Source organism: Hemitrygon akajei, chromosome 2, assembly GCF_048418815.1.
Source record: "Hemitrygon akajei chromosome 2, sHemAka1.3, whole genome shotgun sequence".
Classification (NCBI taxonomy): domain Eukaryota; kingdom Metazoa; phylum Chordata; class Chondrichthyes; order Myliobatiformes; family Dasyatidae; genus Hemitrygon; species Hemitrygon akajei.
In genome coordinates, this window is record NC_133125.1 from 209859574 (window position 1) to 209881630 (window position 22057).

Consider the following 22057-nt stretch of genomic DNA (forward strand, 5'->3'; position numbering starts at 1 on the left):
ACCTCCCCAATTCCGCACTCAACCCCCACGCTCCCTCCTCACTTCCCACGCTGCCCCCTCCACTCCCACACTCTCCCTCACCTCCCCAGCTCCACACACAACCCCCACGCTCCTCCCTCACCTCCCACGCTGCCCCCTACACTCCCACACTCTCCCTCACCTCCCACACACTCCATCACATCCCACACACCCCCTCACCTCCCACTCACCCCTTAACTCCCACACTCACCTCTCATCTCCCTTACCTCCCCTCTCCCCCTCTCCTCGCACAATCCCCGCTCACCTCCCACTCCCCCGTCACCTCCCACATTCACTGCTCAACTCCCACACTCTCCCCTCACCTCCCCAATTCCGCACTCAACCCCCACGCTCCCTCCTCACTTCCCACGCTGCCCCCTCCACTCCCACACTCTCCCTCACCTCCCCAACTCCACACACAACCCCCACGCTCCTCCCTCACCTCCCACGCTGCCCCCTACACTCCCACACTCTCCCTCACCTCCCACACACTCCATCACATCCCACACACCCCCTCACCTCCCACTCACCCCTTAACTCCCACACTCACCTCTCATCTCCCTGACTCCCCCTTACCTCCCCTCTCCCCCTCTCCTCGCACAATCCCCGCTCACCTCCCACTCCCCCGTCACCTCCCACATTCACTGCTCAACTCCCACACTCGCCCCTCACCTCCTTACCTCCTTCACTCCTCCCTCACCTCCCACACTCCCCCTCACCTCCCACACTCACCCCTCACCTCCTTCACTCCTCCCTCAACTGCCACACTGCCCCTCACCTCCCACACTCCCCCTCACAACCCACACTCACACTCAACTACCACACTCACCTCTCACCTTCATACAACCACTCAACTCCCCCACTCCCCCTCATCTCAACACTCCACCCCTCACCTCCAACACTCCTCCCTCAAATCCGGCACTCCCCGTCACCTCCCACACTCCCCCTCTCCTGCCACGCTCCTGCCCAACTCACAAACTCCCCCTCACATCCCACACTCCCCCACATCTCCCACACTCCTCTTCTCCTGCCACACTCCCACTCACCTCCCAAACTCACCCCAGACATCCCACACTCACCCTCCCCTCCCACACTCCCCCTCCTCTCCCACACTCCCCCTCCTCTCCCACACTCCTCCTCACCTCCCACACTCCCCCTCACCTCCCACACTCACCCCTCACCTCCAAACACCCCTTCAACTCCCGCACTACCCCTCATCTCGACACTCCACCCCTACCTCCCATACTCCCCCTACACCCAGCACACTCCTCCCTCACCTCCGGCACGCCACCTCACCTCCCACACTCCCCCTCACCTCCCACACTCACCCCTCACCTCCAAACACCCCTTCAACTCCCGCACTCCCCCTCATCTCGACACTCCACCCCTACCTCCCATACTCCCCCTACACGCAGCACACTCCTCCCTCACCTCCGGCACGCCACCTCACCTCCCACACTCCCCCTCACCTCCCACACTCCCTCTCACCTTGAAACCCGCCAAATCTACCTCACCTCCCAATCTTCCCCACACTTCCCCCCTCCCCATCCCCTCACACACTTCCCGCTCACCTCCCAGACAACCCTCACCTCCTCCACGCCTCTCTCACCTGTCACGCTCCCGTTCACCTCCCAAACTCCCGTCACCTCCCACACTCCCCCTCACCTTGAAACCCGCCAAATCTACCTCATCTCCCAATCTTCCCCACACTTCCCCCCTCCCCATCCCCTCACACACATCCTGCTCACCTCCCAGACCACCCTCACCTCCTCCACGCCTCTCTCACCTGTCACACTCCCGTTCACCTCCCAAACTCCCCTGTCACCTCCCACACTCCCCCTCACCTCCCACACCCCCCTCACCTCCCACACTCCCCCTCTCCTGCCACGCTCCTGCCCACCTCACAAACTCCCCCTCACATCCCACACTCCCCCACATCTCCCACACTCCTCTTCTCCTGCCACACTCCCACTCACCTCCCAAACTCACCCCAGACATCCCACACTCCCCCTCCCCTCCCACACTCCCCCTCCTCTCCCACACTCCCCCTCCTCTCCCACACTCCCCCTCACCTCCCACACTCACCCCTCACCTCCAAACACCCCTTCAACTCCCGCACTCCCCCTCATCTCGACACTCCACCCCTACCTCCCATACTCCCCCTACACCCAGCACACTCCTCCCTCAACTCCGACACGCCACCTCACCTCCCACACTCCCCCTCACCACCCACACTCCCTCTCACCTTGAAACCCGCCAAATCTACCTCACCTCCCAATCGTCCCCACACTTCCCCCCTCCCCATCCCCTCACACACTTTACGCTCACCTCCCAGACAACCCTCACCTCCTCCACGCCTCTCTCACCTGTCACGCTCCCGTTCACCTCCCAAACTCCCCTGTCACCTCCCACACTCCCCCTCACCTCCCACACTCACTCTCACCTCCCACACTCCCCCTCACATCCCACATTCCCCCTCACCTCCCACACTCACCATTAACTACCACACTCCCTCACACCTCCTACACTCCCCCTCACCTGACACACTCCCCCATCACCTCCCAAACTCCCCCTCACATCCCACCCCCCCTCACCTCCACAGAAAAACACTCAACACCCCCACTCACTCTCATCTCGGCACTCCACCCCTCAACTCCCATACCCCTCTTCACATGGCCTACTCCTCCCTCACCTCCGGCACTCCCCCTCACCTCCCACATTCCCCTCACCTTCCACACTCACCCTCAACTGCCCTCAAGACACACCCCCTCAACTGGCCCACTCCCCCTCATCTCGAAACTCCACCCCGCACCTCCCATACACCCCATTCACCTCTCACACTCCTCCCTCACCTGCGGAACTCCCCCTCAGCTGCCACACTCTCCCTCACCTCCCCTTTCCCTGTCTCCACTACATCCTCTCACCTCCCACACACACCCCTCACCTCCACACACCCCCTCCACTCCCCCTCATCTTGACACTCCACCTCTCACCTCCAGCATTCTCCCTCACCTCCGGCACTCCGTCTTCACCTCCCACACTCCCCCTGACCTCCCCAACTCACCCCTGAACCCCCACCACCTCACCTCCCCGCTCCCCCTCACCTCCCTACTCACCCTCAAATACCACAACCCTCCCTCAGCTCCCAAACTCAACCGCTCACCTCCCACACTACTCCTCAACTCCCCCACTCCTCCTTCACCTGCCACACTCCCCCATCACCTCCCAAACTCCCCCTCACCTCCCACACTCCCCCTCACATCCCACACTACCCTCACCTCCCAAACTCACCCCAGACATCCCACACTCCCCTCACCTCCAAACACCCCCTCAACTCCCCCACTCCCCCTCATCTCGACACTCCAACCGTCACCTACACACACCCCCTCACCTCCCACACTCCTCCTCACATCCCAAGCTTCCTCTCACCTACCCCAATTCACCCCTCAACCACACTCACCCCTCACCACCACACTCCTTCAACTCCCCCACTGCCCCTCATCTCGACACTCCCCCTCATCTAAACACTCCACCCCTCACCTCCCACATTCCCCATCACCTCCCACCAAACCCCCTCACCCCCATTTCCACCTCATCTCCCCCCACTCCACCCTTGCTTCCGGCACTCCCGCTCAAATTCCCAACTCTCCCTCACCTACCCCACTCTCCCTCACCACCCCCACTCTCCCTCACCTACCCCACTCTCCCTCACCACCCCCACTCTCCCTCACCACCCCCACTCTCCCTCCCATCCACCACTCCACCTACCACACTCACCTCACTTTCCTCACTCGCCCTCACATCCCACACTCGCCCCTCACATCCCCCACTCCCCATTCACCTCCCCCACTCAACCCTCACCTCATCTTCTGGACTGTAAAGTCACCTCCTCAATTCCCCCTCACCTCCCCCTCTATACTTTCACCTCATTCAGTCTCACTCACCTCACACACTCCCCCTCACCTCCCACACTCTCCCTCACCTCCCCTTTCCCTCTCTCCACTACATCCTCTCACCTCCCACACTGCCCCTCACATCCCACACTCCCACTCACTACCCACACTCAGCCATCACCTCGACACTCCCCCTCACCTCCCACATTGACCCTCAACTAACACACTCCTCCCTCACCTCCCACACTCCCCCCTCAAATTCCACACACACCCCTCACCTCCACACACCCCCTCAAATACCCCACTCTCCCTCACCTCCCACACTCCCCCCTCAAATTCCACACACACCCCTCACCTCCACACACCCCCTCAAATACCCCACTCTCCCTCACCTCCCACACACCTCCTCACTTCCCCAACTCACCCCTCAGTCCCCACACTACCATTCATCTCCGTTCGCTCCCCATTAACTCCCATACTCCCCGTCCCCTCCCCCACTCATCCCACACCTCTCCCAATCCTCCCTCACGTCCCACACTCCCCCCTCACCTCCCAAACTACCCTTCACCTCCCACACATTCAATCAACTCCCAAACTCACCCCAGACATCCCACACTCCCCTCACCTCCCAAATTCACACGACATCCCACACTCCCCTCACCTCCCAAATTCACCCGACATCCCACACTCCCCTCACCTCCAAACACCCCCTCAACTCCCCCACTCCCCCTCATCTCAACACTCCAACCCTCACCTACACACACCCCTCACCTCCGACACTCCTCTTCACATCCCACGCTTCCTCTCACCTACCCCAATTCACCCCTCAACCACACTCACCCCTCACCACCACACTCCTTCAACTCCCCCACTGCCCCTCATCTCGACACTCCCCCTCATCTAAACACTCCACCCCTCACCTCCCACATTCCCCATCACCTCCCACCCAACCCCCTCACCCCCATTCCCACCTCATCTCCCCCCACTCCACCCTTGCTTCCGGCACTCCCGCTCAAATTCCCAACTCTCCCTCACCTACCCCTACTGTCCCTCACCTACCCCACTCTCCCTCACCACCCCCACTCTCCCTCCCATCCACCACTCCACCTACCACACTCACCTCACTTTCCTCACTCGCCCTCACATCCCACACTCGCCCCTCACATCTCCCACTCCCCATTCACCTCCCCCACTCAACCCTCACCTCATCTTCTGGACTGTAAAGTCACCTCCTCAATTCCCCCTCACCTCCCCCTCTATACTTTCACCTCATTCAGTCTCACTCACCTCACACACTCCCCCTCACCTCCCACACTCCCCGCTCACCTCCCACACTCACCCTCACCTTCCACACTCCCCGCTCACCTCCCACACTCACCCTCACCTTCCACACACTCCATCACATCCCACACTCCCCATCACCTCCTACATTCACCCCTCAACTCCCACACTCACCCGTCAAATTCCACACACACCCCTCACCTCCACACACCCCCTCAACTCCCCCACTCCCCCTCATGTCGACACTCCACCTCTCACCTCCCATACTCCCCCTTCACCTAGCACACTCCTCCCTCACCTCCGGCACTCCGCCTTCACCTCCCACACTCCCCCTGACCTTGCCAATTCACCCCCTCACCTCCCCCGCTCCCCCTCACGTCTCACACTGCCACCTCAAATCCCATACTCCCTCTCCCCACCCCCACTCCTCCCTTTCCTCCCCAACGCCTCCCTCACCTCACATACTCCCCCTCACGCCCCACAACCCACCCTCACCTCCGACACTCCCCCTCACCTCCCACACTCTCCCTCACCTCCCCTTTCCCTCTCTACACTACATCGTCTCACCTCCCACACTGCCCCTCACATCCCACACTCCCACTCACTACCCACACTCAGCCATCACCTCGACACTCCCCCTCACCTCCCACATTGACCCTCAACTAACACACTCCTCCCTCACTCTCCCACTCAAATTCCACACACACCCCTCACCTCCACACACCCCCTCAAATAACCCACTCTCCCTCACCTCCCACACACCTCCTCACTTCCCCAACTCACCCCTCAGTCCCCACACTACCATTCATCTCCGTTTGCTCCCCATTAACTCCCATACTCCCCGTCCCCTCCCCCACTCCTCCCACACCTCTCCCACTCCTCCCTCACATCTCACACTCCCCCTCACCTCCCACGCTACCCTTCACCTCCCACACATTCCATCACTTCCCAAACTCACCCCAGACATCCCACACTCCCCTCACCTCCAAACACCCCCTCAACTCCCCCACTCCCCCTCATCTCGACACTCCAACCCTCACCTACACACACCCCCTCACCTCCCACACTCCTCCTCACATCCCACGCTTCCTCTCACCTACCCCAATTCACCCCTCAACCACACACCCCTCACCACCACACTCCTTCAACTCCCCCACTGCCCCTCATCTCGACACTCCCCCTCATCTAAACACTCCACACCTCACCTCCCATATTCCCCATCACCTCCCACCAAAGCCCCTCACCCCCCATTCCCACCTCATCTCCCCCCACTACACCCTTGCTTCCGGCACTCCCGCTCAAATTCCCAACTCTCCCTCACCTACCCCACTCTCCCTCACCACCCCCACTCTCCCTCCCATCCACCACTCCAGCTACCACACTCACCTCACTTTCCTCACTCGCCCTCACATCCCACACTCGCCCCTCACATCCCCCACTCCCCATTCACCTCCCCCACTCAACCCTCACCTCATCTTCTGGACTGTAAAGTCACCTCCTCAATTCCCCCTCCTCCCCCTCTATACTTTCACCTCATTCAGTCTCACTCATTTCACACACTCCCCCTCACCTCCCACACTGCCCCCTCACCTCCCACACTCACCCTCACCTTCCACACACTCCATCACATCCCACACTCCCCATCACCTCCTACATTCACCCCTCACCTCCACACACCCCATCAACTACCCCACTCCCCTTCATCTCGACACTCCACCTCTCACCTCCCATACTCCCCCTTCAACTGCACACTCCTCCCTCACCTCCGGCACTCCGCCTTCACCTCCCACACTCCCCCTGACCTTGCCAATTCACCCCCTCACCTCCCCCACTCCCCCTCACGTCTCAGACTGCCACCTCAAATCCCATACTCCCTCTCCCCACCCCCACTCCTCCCTTTCCTCCCCAACGCCTCCCTCACCTCACACACTGCCCCTCACGCCCCACAACCCACCCTCACCTCCGACACTCCCCCTCACCTCCCACACTCTCCCTCAACTCCCCTTTCCCTCTCTCCACTACATCCTCTCACCTCCCACACTGCCCCTCACATCGCACACTCCCACTCACTACCCACACTCAGCCATCACCTCGACACTCCCCCTCACCTCCCACATTGACCCTCAACTAACACACTCCTCCCTCACTCTCCCACTCAAATTCCACACACACCCCTCACCTCCACACACCCCCTCAAATACCCCACTCTCCCTCACCTCCCACACACCTCCTCACTTCCCCAACTCACCCCTCAGTCCCCACACTACCATTCATCTCCGTTCGCTCCCCATTAACTTCCATACTCCCCGTCCCCTCCCCCACTCCTTCCACACCTCTCCCACTCTTCCCTCACGTCCCACACTCCCCCTCACCTCCCACACTACCCTTCACCTCCCACACATTCCATCACCTCCCAAACTCACCCCAGACATCCCACACTCCCCTCACCTCCCAAACTCACCCCAGACATCCCACACTCCCCTCACCTCCTACATTCACCCCTCAACTCCCACACTCACCCGTCAAATTCCAAACACACCCCTCACCTCCACAAACCCCATCAACTACCCCACTGCCCCTCATCTCGACACTCCACCTCTCACCTCCCATACACCCCCTTCACCTAGCACACTCCTCCCTCACCTCCGGCACTCCACCAACCCCCACACTCCCCCTGACCTTGCCAATTCACCCCCTCACCTCCCCCGCTCCCCCTCCCGTATCACACTGCCACCTCAAATCCCATAGTCCCTCTCCCCACCCCCACTCCCCCCTTTCCTCCCCAACGCCTCCCTCACCTCACACACTCCCCCTCACGCCCCACAACCCACCCTCACCTCCCACACACTCCCTCACCTCCCCTTTCCCTCTCTCCACTACATCCTCTCACCTCCCACACTGCCCCTCACATCCCACACTCCCACGCACTACCCACACTGACCCAGCACCTCGACACTCCCCCTCACCTCCCACACTCTCCCTCACCTCCCCTTTCCCTCTCTCCACTACATCCTCTCACCTCCCACACTGCCCCTCACATCCCACACTCCCACTCACTACCCACACTCACCCATCACCTCGACACTCCCCCTCACCTCCTACATTGACCCTCAACTAACACACTCCTCCCTCACTCTCCCACTCCGCCTCATCTCGACACTCCACCTCTCACCTCCCATACTCCCCCTTCACCTAGCACACTCCTCCCTCCCCTCCGGCACTCCGCCTTCACCTCCCACACTCCTCCCTCACCTCCCCAACTCACCCTTCAACCCCCACACTGCCCACTCCACTCCCACACTCTCCCCTCACCTCCCCAGTTCCGCACTCAACCCCTACAGTCATCCTCACCTCCCACGCTGCCCCCTCCACTCCCACACTCTCCCCACACCTCCCCAAATCCGCACTCAACCCCCACGCTCCCTCCTCACCTCCCACGCTGCCCCCTCCACTCCCACACTCTCCCTCACCTCCCCAACTCAGCACACAACTCCCACGCTACCCCCTCCACTCACACACTCTCCCTCACCTCCCCAACTCCGCACTCAACCCCCACGCTCCTCCCTTACCTCCCAAGCTGCCCCCTCCACACCCACACTCCCCCTCACCTCCCCAACTCCGCACTCAACCCCCACGCTCCTCCCTCACCTCCCACGCTGCCCCCTCCACTCCCACACTCTCCCCTCACCTCCCACACACTCCATCACATCCCACACACCCCCTCACCTCCCACTCACCCCTTAACTCCCACACTCACCTCTCATCTCCCTGACTCCCCCTTACCTCCCCTCTCCCCCTCTCCTCGCACAATCCCCGCTCACCTCCCACTCCCCCGTCACCTCCCACAGTCACTGCTCAACTCCCACACTCACCCCTCACCTCCTTCACTCCTCCCTCAACTGCCACACTCCCCCTCACCTCCCACTCTCCCCCTCACCTTCCACACTCCCCCTCACCTTCCACACTCCCCCTCACCTCGACACTCCCCCTCACCTCCCACATTGACCCTCAACTAACACACTCCTCCCTCACTCTCCCACTCCGCCTCATCTCGACACTCCACCTCTCACCTCCCATACTCCCCCTTCACCTAGCACACTCCTCCCTCCCCTCCGGCACTCCGCCTTCACCTCCCACACTCCTCCCTCACCTCCCCAACTCACCCTTCAACCCCCACACTGCCCACTCCACTCCCACACTCTCCCCTCACCTCCCCAATTCCGCACTCAACCCCTACAGTCATCCTCACCTCCCACGCTGCCCCCTCCACTCCCACACTCTCCCCACACCTCCCCAAATCCGCACTCAACCCCCACGCTCCCTCCTCACCTCCCACGCTGCCCCCTCCACTCCCACACTCTCCCTCACCTCCCCAACTCAGCACACAACTCCCACGCTCCTCCCTCACCTCCCACGCTGCCCCCTCCACTCCCACACTCTCCCTCACCTCCCCAACTCCGCACTCAACCCCCACGCTCCTCCCTCACCTCCCACGCTGCCCCCTCCACACCCACACTCTCCCTCACCTCCCCAACTCCGCACTCAACCCCCACGCTCCTCCCTCACCTCCCAAGCTGCCCCCTCCACTCCCACACTCTCCACTCACCTCCCACACACTCCATCACATCCCACACACCCCCTCACCTCCCACTCACCCCTTAACTCCCACACTCACCTCTCATCTCCCTGACTCCCCCTTACCTCCCCTCTCCCCCTCTCCTCGCACAATCCCCGCTCACCTCCCACTCCCCCGTCACCTCCCACAGTCACTGCTCAACTCCCACACTCACCCCTCACCTCCTTCACTCCTCCCTCAACTGCCACACTCCCCCTCACCTCCCACTCTCCCCCTCACCTTCCACACTCCCCCTCACCTCCCACACTCCTCCCTCACCTCCCACACTCCCCCTCATATCCCACACTGCGTCTCATCTCCCACACTCCCCCTCACATCCCACACTGCGTCTCATCTCCCACACTCTCCCCTCACCTCCGGCACTCTCCTACACCTCCGGCATTCCGCCTTCACCTCCCACACTCCCCCTCACATCCCACACTCCCTGTCACATCCCCCTGACACCACCTCCCACACTCACACTCAACTCCCCCACCACTCCCTCACCTGCCACACTCCACCTCACCTCCCAAGCTCTCACTCATATCTCCCACTCTCCCTCACCTCCCACACTCCTCCCTCACCTCCCACACTCCCCCTCATATCCCACACTGCGTCTCATCTCCCACACTCCCCCTCACCTCCCACACTCCCCCTCACATCCCACACTCCCCCTCACCTCCCACACTCCCCCTCACATCCCACACTGCGTCTCATCTCCCACACTCTCCCCTCACCTCCGGCACTCTCCTTCACCTCCGGCATTCCGCCTTCACCTCCCACACTCCCCCTCACATCCCACACTCCCTGTCACATCCCCCTGACACCACCTCCCACACTCACACTCAACTCCCCCACCACTCCCTCACCTGCCACACTCCACCTCACCTCCCAAGCTCTCACTCATATCTCCCACTCTCCCTCACCCACACTTCTCAATCACATCTCACACACTCCCCCTCACATCCCACACTCCCTGTCACATCCCCCCTGACACCACCTCCCACACTCACACTCAACTCCCACGCTGCCCCCTCACCTCCCACACTCCCCCTCACATCCCACACTCCCTGTCACATCCCCCTGACACCACCTCCCACACTCACACTCAACTCCCCCACCACTCCCTCACCTGCCACACTCCACCTCACCTCCCAAGCTCTCACTCATATCTCCCACTCTCCCTCACCTCCCACACACCTCAATCACATCTCTCACACCCCCTCACCCTCCCACACTTCCTCCTCACCTTCCACACACACCCCTCACCTCCCACACTCACACTCAACTACCACACTCCACCCTTACCTCCCACACTCACCTCCCACACTGTCCCTCACCTCCCACACTCCCCCTCACATCTCACCCTCTCTCCTCCCCCACTCACCGCTCACCTCTAACACTCACCCCCTCACCTCCCACTCACCTCGAAACCCACCAAATCTACCTCACCTCCCACTCTTCCCCTCACTTCCCCTCGCACACTCCCCATTCACCTCCCACACAACCCTCACCTCCTCCACACCTCTCTCACCTGTCACACTCCCCCTCACATCCCACACTCCCCCTCACTTCCCACACTCACCCTCAACTATCACACTCACCCCTCACCTCCACACTACCACTCAGCTCCCCCACTCACCCTCATCTCGACACTCCAACCCTCACATCCCATACTCCCCCCTCACCGCCCATATTCCCTCTCCTCCCCTTTCCCTCTCTGCACTACATCTTCTCACCTCCCACACTCTCCCCTCACCTCGACACTCCCCCCTCATCTCCAGCACTCTGCTTCACCTCCGGCATTCCGCCTTCACCTCCCACACTCCCCCTCACATCCCACACTCCCTGTCACATCCCCCCTGACACCACCTCCCACAGTCACCCCTCACCTCCTCCACCACTCCCTCACCTGCCACACTCGACCTCACCTCCCAAGCTCCCACTCATATCCCACACTCCCTCTCTCCTCCCCCACTCACCTCTAACATTCACCCCTCACCTCCCACACTCCCTTTCACCTCGTAACCCGCCAAATCCACCTCACCTCCCAAACTTCCCCACACTTCCCCTCTCCCCATCCCCTCACACAATCCCCGTTCACCTCCCACACAACCCTCACCTCCTCCACGCATCTCTCACCTGTCACACTCCCGTTCACCTCCCAAACTCCCCCGTCACCTCCCACACTCTCCCTCACCTCCCACATTCCCCCTCACATCTCACCTTCTCTCCTCCCCCACTCACCCCTCACCTCTAACACTCACCCCTCGCCTCCCACACACCCTCTCACCTCGAAACCCGTCAAATCTACCTCACCTCCCACTCATCCCCTCACTTCCCCTCGCCCCATCCCCTCGCACACTCCCCGCTCACCTCCCACACAACCCTCACCTCCTCCACACTTCTCTCACCTGTCACACTCCCCCTCACCTCCCACTCTCCCCCTCACTTCCCACACCAACCTCAACTACCACACTCACCCCTCACCTCCACACTAATACTCAACTCCACCACTCACCCTCATCTCCACACTCCACCCTTCACCTCCCATACTCCCCCTTCACCTAGCACACTCCCCCTCACCTCCCACACTCCTCCTCATTTCGACACTCCACCCCTCACATCCCATACACCCCTCACCTCCCACACTCTCTGTCACCTCCCACACTCCCTCTCACCTCCCACACTCCCTCTCACCTCCCACACTCACCCCTCACCTCGACACTCCCCCCTCACATCACACACTGACCCTCAACTACCACACTCCTCACTCACCTCCCACACTCCCCCCTCAAATTCCACACACACCCCTCAACTCTCCCACTCCGCCTCATCTCGACACTCTACCTCTCACCTCCCATACTCCCCATTCACCTACCACACTCCTCCCTCACCTCCGGCACTCCGCCTTCACCTCCCACACTCCCCCTCACCTCCCCAACTCCGCACTCAACCCCTACACTCATCCTCACCTCCCACGCTGCCCCCCTCCACTCCCACACTCTCCCCTCAGCTCCCCAATTCCGCACTCAACCCCCACGCTCCCTCCTCACCTCCCACGCTGCCCCCTCCACTCCCACACTCCCCCTCACCTCCCCAACTCCGCACTCAACCCTCACACTCCCTCCTCACCTCCCACGCTGCTCCCTCCACTCCCACACTCCCCCTCACCTCCCCAACTCCGCACTCAACCCCCACGCTCCTCCCTCACCTCCCACGCTGCCCCCTCCACTCCCACACTCTCCCCTCACCTCCCACTCACCCCTTAACTCCCACACTCACCCCTCATCTCCCTGACTCCCTATTACCTCCCACTCCCCCGTCACCTCCCACATTCACTGCTCACCTCCCACACTCACCCCTCACCTCCTTCACTCCTCCCTCAACTGCCACACTCCCCCTCACCTCCCCACAGTCCCCCTCACATCCCACACTCACACTCAACTACCACACTCACCTCTCACCTTCATACAACCACTCAACTCCCCCCACTCCCCCTCATCTCGACACTCCACCCCTCACCTCCAACACTCCTCCCTCAAATCCGGCACTCCCCCGTCACCTCCCACACTCCCCCTCTCCTGCCATGCTCCTGCCCACCTCACAAACTCCCCCTCACATCCCACACTCCCCCACATCTCCCACACTCCTCTTCTCCTGCCACACTCCCACTCACCTCCCAAACTCACCCCAGACATCCCACACTCCCCCTCCCCCTCCCACACTCCCCCTCCCCTCCCACACTCCCCCTCCCCTCCCACACTCCCCCTCACCTCCCACACTCACACCTCACCTCCAAACGCCCCTTCAATTCCCGCACTCCCCCTCATCTCGACACTCCACCCCTACCTCCCATACTCCCCCTACACCCAGCACACTCCTCCCTCACCTCCGGCACGCCACCTCACCTCCCACACTCCCCCCTCACCTCCCACACTCCCTCTCACCTTGAAACCCCGCCAAATCTACCTCACCTCCCAATCTTCCCCACACTTCCCCTCTCCCCATCCCCTCACACACTTCCCGCTCACCTCCCAGACAACCCTCACCTCCTCCACGCCTCTCACCTGTCACGCTCCCGTTCTCCTCCCAAACTCCCGTCACCTCCCACACTCCCCCTCACCTCCCACACTCCCCCTCACATCCCACACTCCCCCTCACATCCCACACTCCCCCTCACATCCCACACTCCCCCTCACATCCCACATTCCCCCTCACCTCCCACACTCACCATTAACTACCACACTCCCTCTCACCTCCTACACTCCCCCTCACCTGATACACTCCCCCATCACCTCCCACACTCACACTCAACTACCACACTCACCTCTCACCTTCATGCAACCACTCAACTCCCCCACTCCCCCTCATCTCGACACTCCACCCCCTCACCTCCAACACTCCTCCCTCAAATCCGGCACTCCCCGTCACCTCCCACACTCCCCCTCTCCTGCCACGCTCCTGCCCACCTCACAAACTCCCCCTCACATCCCACACTCCCCCACATCTCCCACACTCCTCTTCTCCTGCCACACTCCCACTCACCTCCCAAACTCACCCCAGACATCCCACACTCCCCCTCCCCTCCCACACTCCCCCTCACCTCCCACACTCCCCCTCACCTCCCACACTCACCCCTCACCTCCAAACACCCCTTCAACTCCTGCACTCCCCCTCATCTCGACACTCCACCCCTACCTCCCATAGTCCCCCTACACCCAGCACACTCCTCCCTCACCTCCGGCACGCCACCTCACCTCCCACACTCCCCCTCACCTCCCACACTCCCTCTCACCTTGAAACCCGCCAAATTTACCTCACCTCCCAATCTTCCCCACACTTCCCCTCTCCTCATCCCCTCACACACTTCCCGCTCACCTCCCAAACAACCCTCACCTCCTCCACGCCTCTGTCACCTGTCACGCTCCCGTTCACCTCCCAAACTCCCCTGTCACCTCCCACACTCCCCCCACCTCCCACACTCCCCCTCACATCTCACCCTCTCTCCTCCCCCACTCACCGCTCACCTCTAACACTCACCCCTCACCTCCCACTCACCTCGAAACCCACCAAATCTACCTCACCTCCCACTCTTCCCCTCACTTCCCCTCGCACACTCCCCGTTCACCTCCCACACAACCCTCACCTCCTCCACACCTCTCTCACCTGTCACACTCCCCCTCACATCCCACACTCCCCCTCACTTCCCACACTCACCCTCAACTATCACACTCACCCCTCACCTCCACACTACCACTCAGCTCCCCCACTCACCCTCATCTCGACACTCCAACCCTCACATCCCATACTCCCCCCTCACCGCCCATATTCCCTCTCCTCCCCTTTCCCTCTCTGCACTACATCTTCTCACCTCCCACACTCTCCCCTCACCTCGACACTCCCCCCTCATCTCCAGCACTCTCCTTCACCTCCGGCATTCCGCCTTCACCTCCCACACTCCCCCTCACATCCCACACTCCCTGTCACATCCCCCCTGACACCACCTCCCACAGTCACCCCTCACCTCCTCCACCACTCCCTCACCTGCCACACTCGACCTCACCTCCCAAGCTCCCACTCATATCCCACACTCCCTCTCTCCTCCCCCACTCACCTCTAACATTCACCCCTCACCTCCCACACTCCCTTTCACATCGTAACCCGCCAAATCCACCTCACCTCCCAAACTTCCCCACACTTCCCCTCTCCCCATCCCCTCACACAATCCCCGTTCACCTCCCACACAACCCTCACCTCCTCCACGCATCTCTCACCTGTCACACTCCCCCCTCACCTCCCAAACTCCCCCGTCACCTCCCACACTCTCCCTCACCTCCCACATTCCCCCTCACATCTCACCTTCTCTCCTCCCCCACTCACCCCTCACCTCTAACACTCACCCCTCGCCTCCCACACACCCTCTCACCTCGAAACCCGTCAAATCTACCTCACCTCCCACTCATCCCCTCACTTCCCCTCGCCCCATCCCCTCGCACACTCCCCGCTCACCTCCCACACAACCCTCACCTCCTCCACACTTCTCTCACCTGTCACACTCCCCCTCACCTCCCACTCTCCCCCTCACTTCCCACACCAACCTCAACTACCACACTCACCCCTCACCTCCACACTAATACTCAACTCCACCACTCACCCTCATCTCCACACTCCACCCTTCACCTCCCATACTCCCCCTTCACCTAGCACACTCCCCCTCACCTCCCACACTCCTCCTCATTTCGACACTCCACCCCTCACATCCCATACACCCCTCACCTCCCACACTCTCCCGTCACCTCCCACACTCCCTCTCACCTCCCACACTCACCCCTCACCTCGACACTCCCCCCTCACATCACACACTGACCCTTAACTACCACACTCCTCACTCACCTCCCACACTCCCCCCTCAAATTCCACACACACCCCTCAACTCTCCCACTCCGCCTCATCTCGACACTCTACCTCTCACCTCCCATACTCCCCATTCACCTACCACACTCCTCCCTCACCTCCGGCACTCCGAATTCACCTCCCACACTCCCCCTCACCTCCCCAACTCCGCACTCAACCCCCACGCTCCTCCCTCACCTCCCACGCTGCCCCCTCCACTCCCACACTCTCCCTCACCTCCCACTCACCCCTTAACTCCCACACTCACCCCTCATCTCCCTGACTCCCTATTACCTCCCCTCTCCCCCTCTCTTCGCACAATCCCCGCTCACCTCCCACTCCCCCGTCACCTCCCACATTCACTGCTCACCTCCCACACTCACCCCTCACCTCCTTCACTCCTCCCTCAACTGCCACACTCCCCCTCACCTCCCACACTCCCCCTCACCTCCCACAGTCCCCCTCACATCCCACACTCACACTCAACTACCACACTCACCTCTCACCTTCATACAACCACTCAACTCCCCCACTCCCCCTCATCTCGACACTCCACCCCTCACCTCCAACACTCCTCCCTCAAATCCGGCACTCCCCGTCACCTCCCACACTCCCCCTCTCCTGCCATGCTCCTGCCCAACTCACAAACTCCCCCTCACATCCCACACTCCCCCACATCTCCCACACTCCTCTTCTCCTGCCACACTCCCACTCACCTCCCAAACTCACCCCAGTCATCCTACACTCCCCCCTCCCCCTCCCACACTCCCCCTCCTCTCCCACACTCCTCCTCACCTCCAAACGCCCCTTCAATTCCCGCACTCCCCCTCATCTCGACACTCCACCCCTACCCTCCCATACTTCCCCTACACCCAGCACACTCCTCCCTCACCTCCGGCACGCCACCTCACCTCCCACACTCCCCCTCACCTCCCACACTCCCTCTCACCTTGAAACCCGCCAAATCTACCTCACCTCCCAATCTTCCCCACACTTCCCCTCTCCCCATCCCCTCACACACTTCCCGCTCACCTCCCAGACAACCCTCACCTCCTCCACGCCTCTCACCTGTCACGCTCCCGTTCACCTCCCAAACTCCCGTCACCTCCCACACTCCCCCTCACATCCCACACTCCCTGTCACATCCCCCTGACACCACCTCCCACACTCACACTCAACTCCCCCACCACTCCCTCACCTGCCACACTCCACCTCACCTCCCAAGCTCTCACTCATATCTCCCACTCTCCCTCACCCACACTTCTCAATCACATCTCACACACTCCCCCTCACATCCCACACTCCCTGTCACATCCCCCCTGACACCACCTCCCACACTCACACTCAACTCCCACGCTGCCCCCCTCACCTCCCACACTCCCCCTCACATCCCACACTCCCTGTCACATCCCCCTGACACCACCTCCCACACTCACACTCAACTCCCCCACCACTCCCTCACCTGCCACACTCCACCTCACCTCCCAAGCTCTCACTCATATCTCCCACTCTCCCTCACCTCCCACACACCTCAATCACATCTCTCACACCCCCTCACCTCCCACACTTCCTCCTCATCTTCCACACACACCCCTCACCTCCCACACTCACACTCAACTACCACACTCCACCCTTACCTCCCACACTCACCTCCCACACTGTCCCTCACCTCCCACACTCCCCCTCACATCTCACCCTCTCTCCTCCCCCACTCACCGCTCACCTCTAACACTCACCCCTCACCTCCCACTCACCTCGAAACCCACCAAATCTACCTCACCTCCCACTCTTCCCCTCACTTCCCCTCGCACACTCCCCATTCACCTCCCACACAACCCTCACCTCCTCCACACCTCTCTCACCTGTCACACTCCCCCTCACATCCCACACTCCCCCCTCACTTCCCACACTCACCCTCAACTATCACACTCACCCCTCACCACACTACCACTCAGCTCCCCCACTCACCCTCATCTCGACACTCCAACCCTCACATCCCATACTCCCCCCCTCACCGCCCATATTCCCTCTCCTCCCCTTTCCCTCTCTGCACTACATCTTCTCACCTCCCACACTCTCCCCTCACCTCGACACTCCCCCCCTCATCTCCAGCACTCTCCTTCACCTCCGGCATTCCGCCTTCACCTCCCACACTCCCCCTCACATCCCACACTCCCTGTCACATCCCCCCTGACACCACCTCCCACAGTCACCCCTCACCTCCTCCACCACTCCCTCACCTGCCACACTCGACCTCACCTCCCAAGCTCCCACTCATATCCCACACTCCCTCTCTCCTCCCCCACTCACCTCTAACATTCACCCCTCACCTCCCACACTCCCCTTTCACCTCGTAACCCGCCAAATCCACCTCACCTCCCAAACTTCCCCACACTTCCCCTCTCCCCATCCCCTCACACAATCCCCGTTCACCTCCCACACAACCCTCACCTCCTCCACGCATCTCTCACCTGTCACACTCCCGTTCACCTCCCAAACTCCCCCGTCACCTCCCACACTCTCCCTCACCTCCCACATTCCCCCTCACATCTCACCTTCTCTCCTCCCCCACTCACCCCTCACCTCTAACACTCACCCCTCGCCTCCCACACACCCTCTCACCTCGAAACCCGTCAAATCTACCTCACCTCCCACTCATCCCCTCACTTCCCCTCGCCCCATCCCCTCGCACACTCCCCGCTCACCTCCCACACAACCCTCACCTCCTCCACACTTCTCTCACCTGTCACACTCCCCCTCACCTCCCACTCTCCCCCTCACTTCCCACACCAACCTCAACTACCACACTCACCCCCCTCACCTCCACACTAATACTCAACTCCACCACTCACCCTCATCTCCACACTCCACCCTTCACCTCCCATACTCCCCCTTCACCTAGCACACTCCCCCTCACCTCCCACACTCCTCCTCATTTCGACACTCCACCCCTCACATCCCATACACCCCTCACCTCCCACACTCTCTGTCACCTCCCACACTCCCTCTCACCTCCCACACTCCCTCTCACCTCCCACACTCACCCCTCACCTCGACACTCCCCCCCTCACATCACACACTGACCCTCAACTACCACACTCCTCACTCACCTCCCACACTCCCCCCTCAAATTCCACACACACCCCTCAACTCTCCCACTCCGCCTCATCTCGACACTCTACCTCTCACCTCCCATACTCCCCATTCACCTACCACACTCCTCCCTCACCTCCGGCACTCCGCCTTCACCTCCCACACTCCCCCTCACCTCCCCAACTCCGCACTCAACCCCTACACTCATCCTCACCTCCCACGCTGCCCCCTCCACTCCCACACTCTCCCCTCAGCTCCCCAATTCCGCACTCAACCCCCACGCTCCCTCCTCACCTCCCACGCTGCCCCCCTCCACTCCCACACTCCCCCTCACCTCCCCAACTCCGCACTCAACCCTCACACTCCCTCCTCACCTCCCACGCTGCTCCCTCCACTCCCACACTCCCCCTCACCTCCCCAACTCCGCACTCAACCCCCACGCTCCTCCCTCACCTCCCACGCTGCCCCCTCCACTCCCACACTCTCCCCTCACCTCCCACTCACCCCTTAACTCCCACACTCACCCCCTCATCTCCCTGACTCCCTATTACCTCCCACTCCCCCGTCACCTCCCACATTCACTGCTCACCTCCCACACTCACCCCTCACCTCCTTCACTCCTCCCTCAACTGCCACACTCCCCCTCACCTCCCACAGTCCCCCTCACATCCCACACTCACACTCAACTACCACACTCACCTCTCACCTTCATACAACCACTCAACTCCCCCACTCCCCCCTCATCTCGACACTCCACCCCTCACCTCCAACACTCCTCCCTCAAATCCGGCACTCCCCGTCACCTCCCACACTCCCCCTCTCCTGCCATGCTCCTGCCCACCTCACAAACTCCCCCTCACATCCCACACTCCCCCACATCTCCCACACTCCTCTTCTCCTGCCACACTCCCACTCACCTCCCAAACTCACCCCAGACATCCCACACTCCCCCTCCCCTCCCACACTCCCCCTCCCCTCCCACACTCCCCCTCCCCTCCCCCACACTCCCCCTCACCTCCCACACTCACACCTCACCTCCAAACGCCCCTTCAATTCCCGCACTCACCCTCATCTCGACACTCCACCCCTACCTCCCATACTCCCCCTACACCCAGCACACTCCTCCCTCACCTCCGGCACGCCACCTCACCTCCCACACTCCCCCTCACCTCCCACACTCCCTCTCACCTTGAAACCCGCCAAATCTACCTCACCTCCCAATCTTCCCCACACTTCCCCTCTCCCCATCCCCTCACACACTTCCCGCTCACCTCCCAGACAACCCTCACCTCCTCCACGCCTCTCACCTGTCACGCTCCCGTTCTCCTCCCAAACTCCCGTCACCTCCCACACTCCCCCTCACCTCCCACACTCCCCCTCACATCCCACACTCCCCCTCACATCCCACACTCCCCCTCACCTCCCACACTCCCCCTCACATCCCACACTCCTCCTCACATCCCACATTCCCCCTCACCTCCCACATTCCCCCTCACATCCCACATTCCCCCTCACCTCCCACGCTCCCCCTCACATCCCACACTCACCATTAACTACCACACTCCCTCTCACCTCCTACACTCCCCCTCACCTGATACACTCCCCCATCACCTCCCACACTCACACTCAACTACCACACTCACCTCTCACCTTCATGCAACCACTCAACTCCCCCACTCCCCCTCATCTCGACACTCCACCCCTCACCTCCAACACTCCTCCCTCAAATCCGGCACTCCCCGTCACCTCCCACACTCCCCCTCTCCTGCCACGCTCCTGCCCACCTCACAAACTCCCCCTCACATCCCACACTCCCCCACATCTCCCACACTCCTCTTCTCCTGCCACACTCCCACTCACCTCCCAAACTCACCCCTCACCTCGACACTCCCCCCTCATCTCCAGCACTCTCCTTCACCTCCGGCATTCCGCCTTCACCTCCCACACTCCCCCTCACATCCCACACTCCCTGTCACATCCCCCCTGACACCACCTCCCACAGTCACCCCTCACCTCCTCCACCACTCCCTCACCTGCCACACTCGACCTCACCTCCCAAGCTCCCACTCATATCCCACACTCCCTCTCTCCTCCCCCACTCACCTCTAACATTCACCCCTCACCTCCCACACTCCCTTTCACATCGTAACCCGCCAAATCCACCTCACCTCCCAAACTTCCCCACACTTCCCCTCTCCCCATCCCCTCACACAATCCCCGTTCACCTCCCACACAACCCTCACCTCCTCCACGCATCTCTCACCTGTCACACTCCCCCTCACCTCCCAAACTCCCCCCGTCACCTCCCACACTCTCCCTCACCTCCCACATTCCCCCTCACATCTCACCTTCTCTCCTCCCCCCACTCACCCCTCACCTCTAACACTCACCCCTCGCCTCCCACACACCCTCTCACCTCGAAACCCGTCAAATCTACCTCACCTCCCACTCATCCCCTCACTTCCCCTCGCCCCATCCCCTCGCACACTCCCCGCTCACCTCCCACACAACCCTCACCTCCTCCACACTTCTCTCACCTGTCACACTCCCCCTCACCTCCCACTCTCCCCCTCACTTCCCACACCAACCTCAACTACCACACTCACCCCTCACCTCCACACTAATACTCAACTCCACCACTCACCCTCATCTCCACACTCCACCCTTCACCTCCCATACTCCCCCTTCACCTAGCACACTCCCCCTCACCTCCCACACTCCTCCTCATTTCGACACTCCACCCCTCACATCCCATACACCC

General features: G+C 61.3%; 2 protein-coding genes across 4 annotated transcripts in view; both read left to right on the forward strand.

Annotated features, from left to right (window-relative positions):
• The window catches only part of LOC140720464 (zinc-binding protein A33-like), a 348439-nt gene that overhangs the window by 292179 nt on the left and 34203 nt on the right, over window positions 1-22057 (forward strand). The gene's annotated exons all lie outside the window — the stretch shown is intronic.
• LOC140720368 (butyrophilin subfamily 3 member A3-like) overlaps window positions 1-22057 on the forward strand; it is a 665711-nt gene that overhangs the window by 99230 nt on the left and 544424 nt on the right. The gene's annotated exons all lie outside the window — the stretch shown is intronic.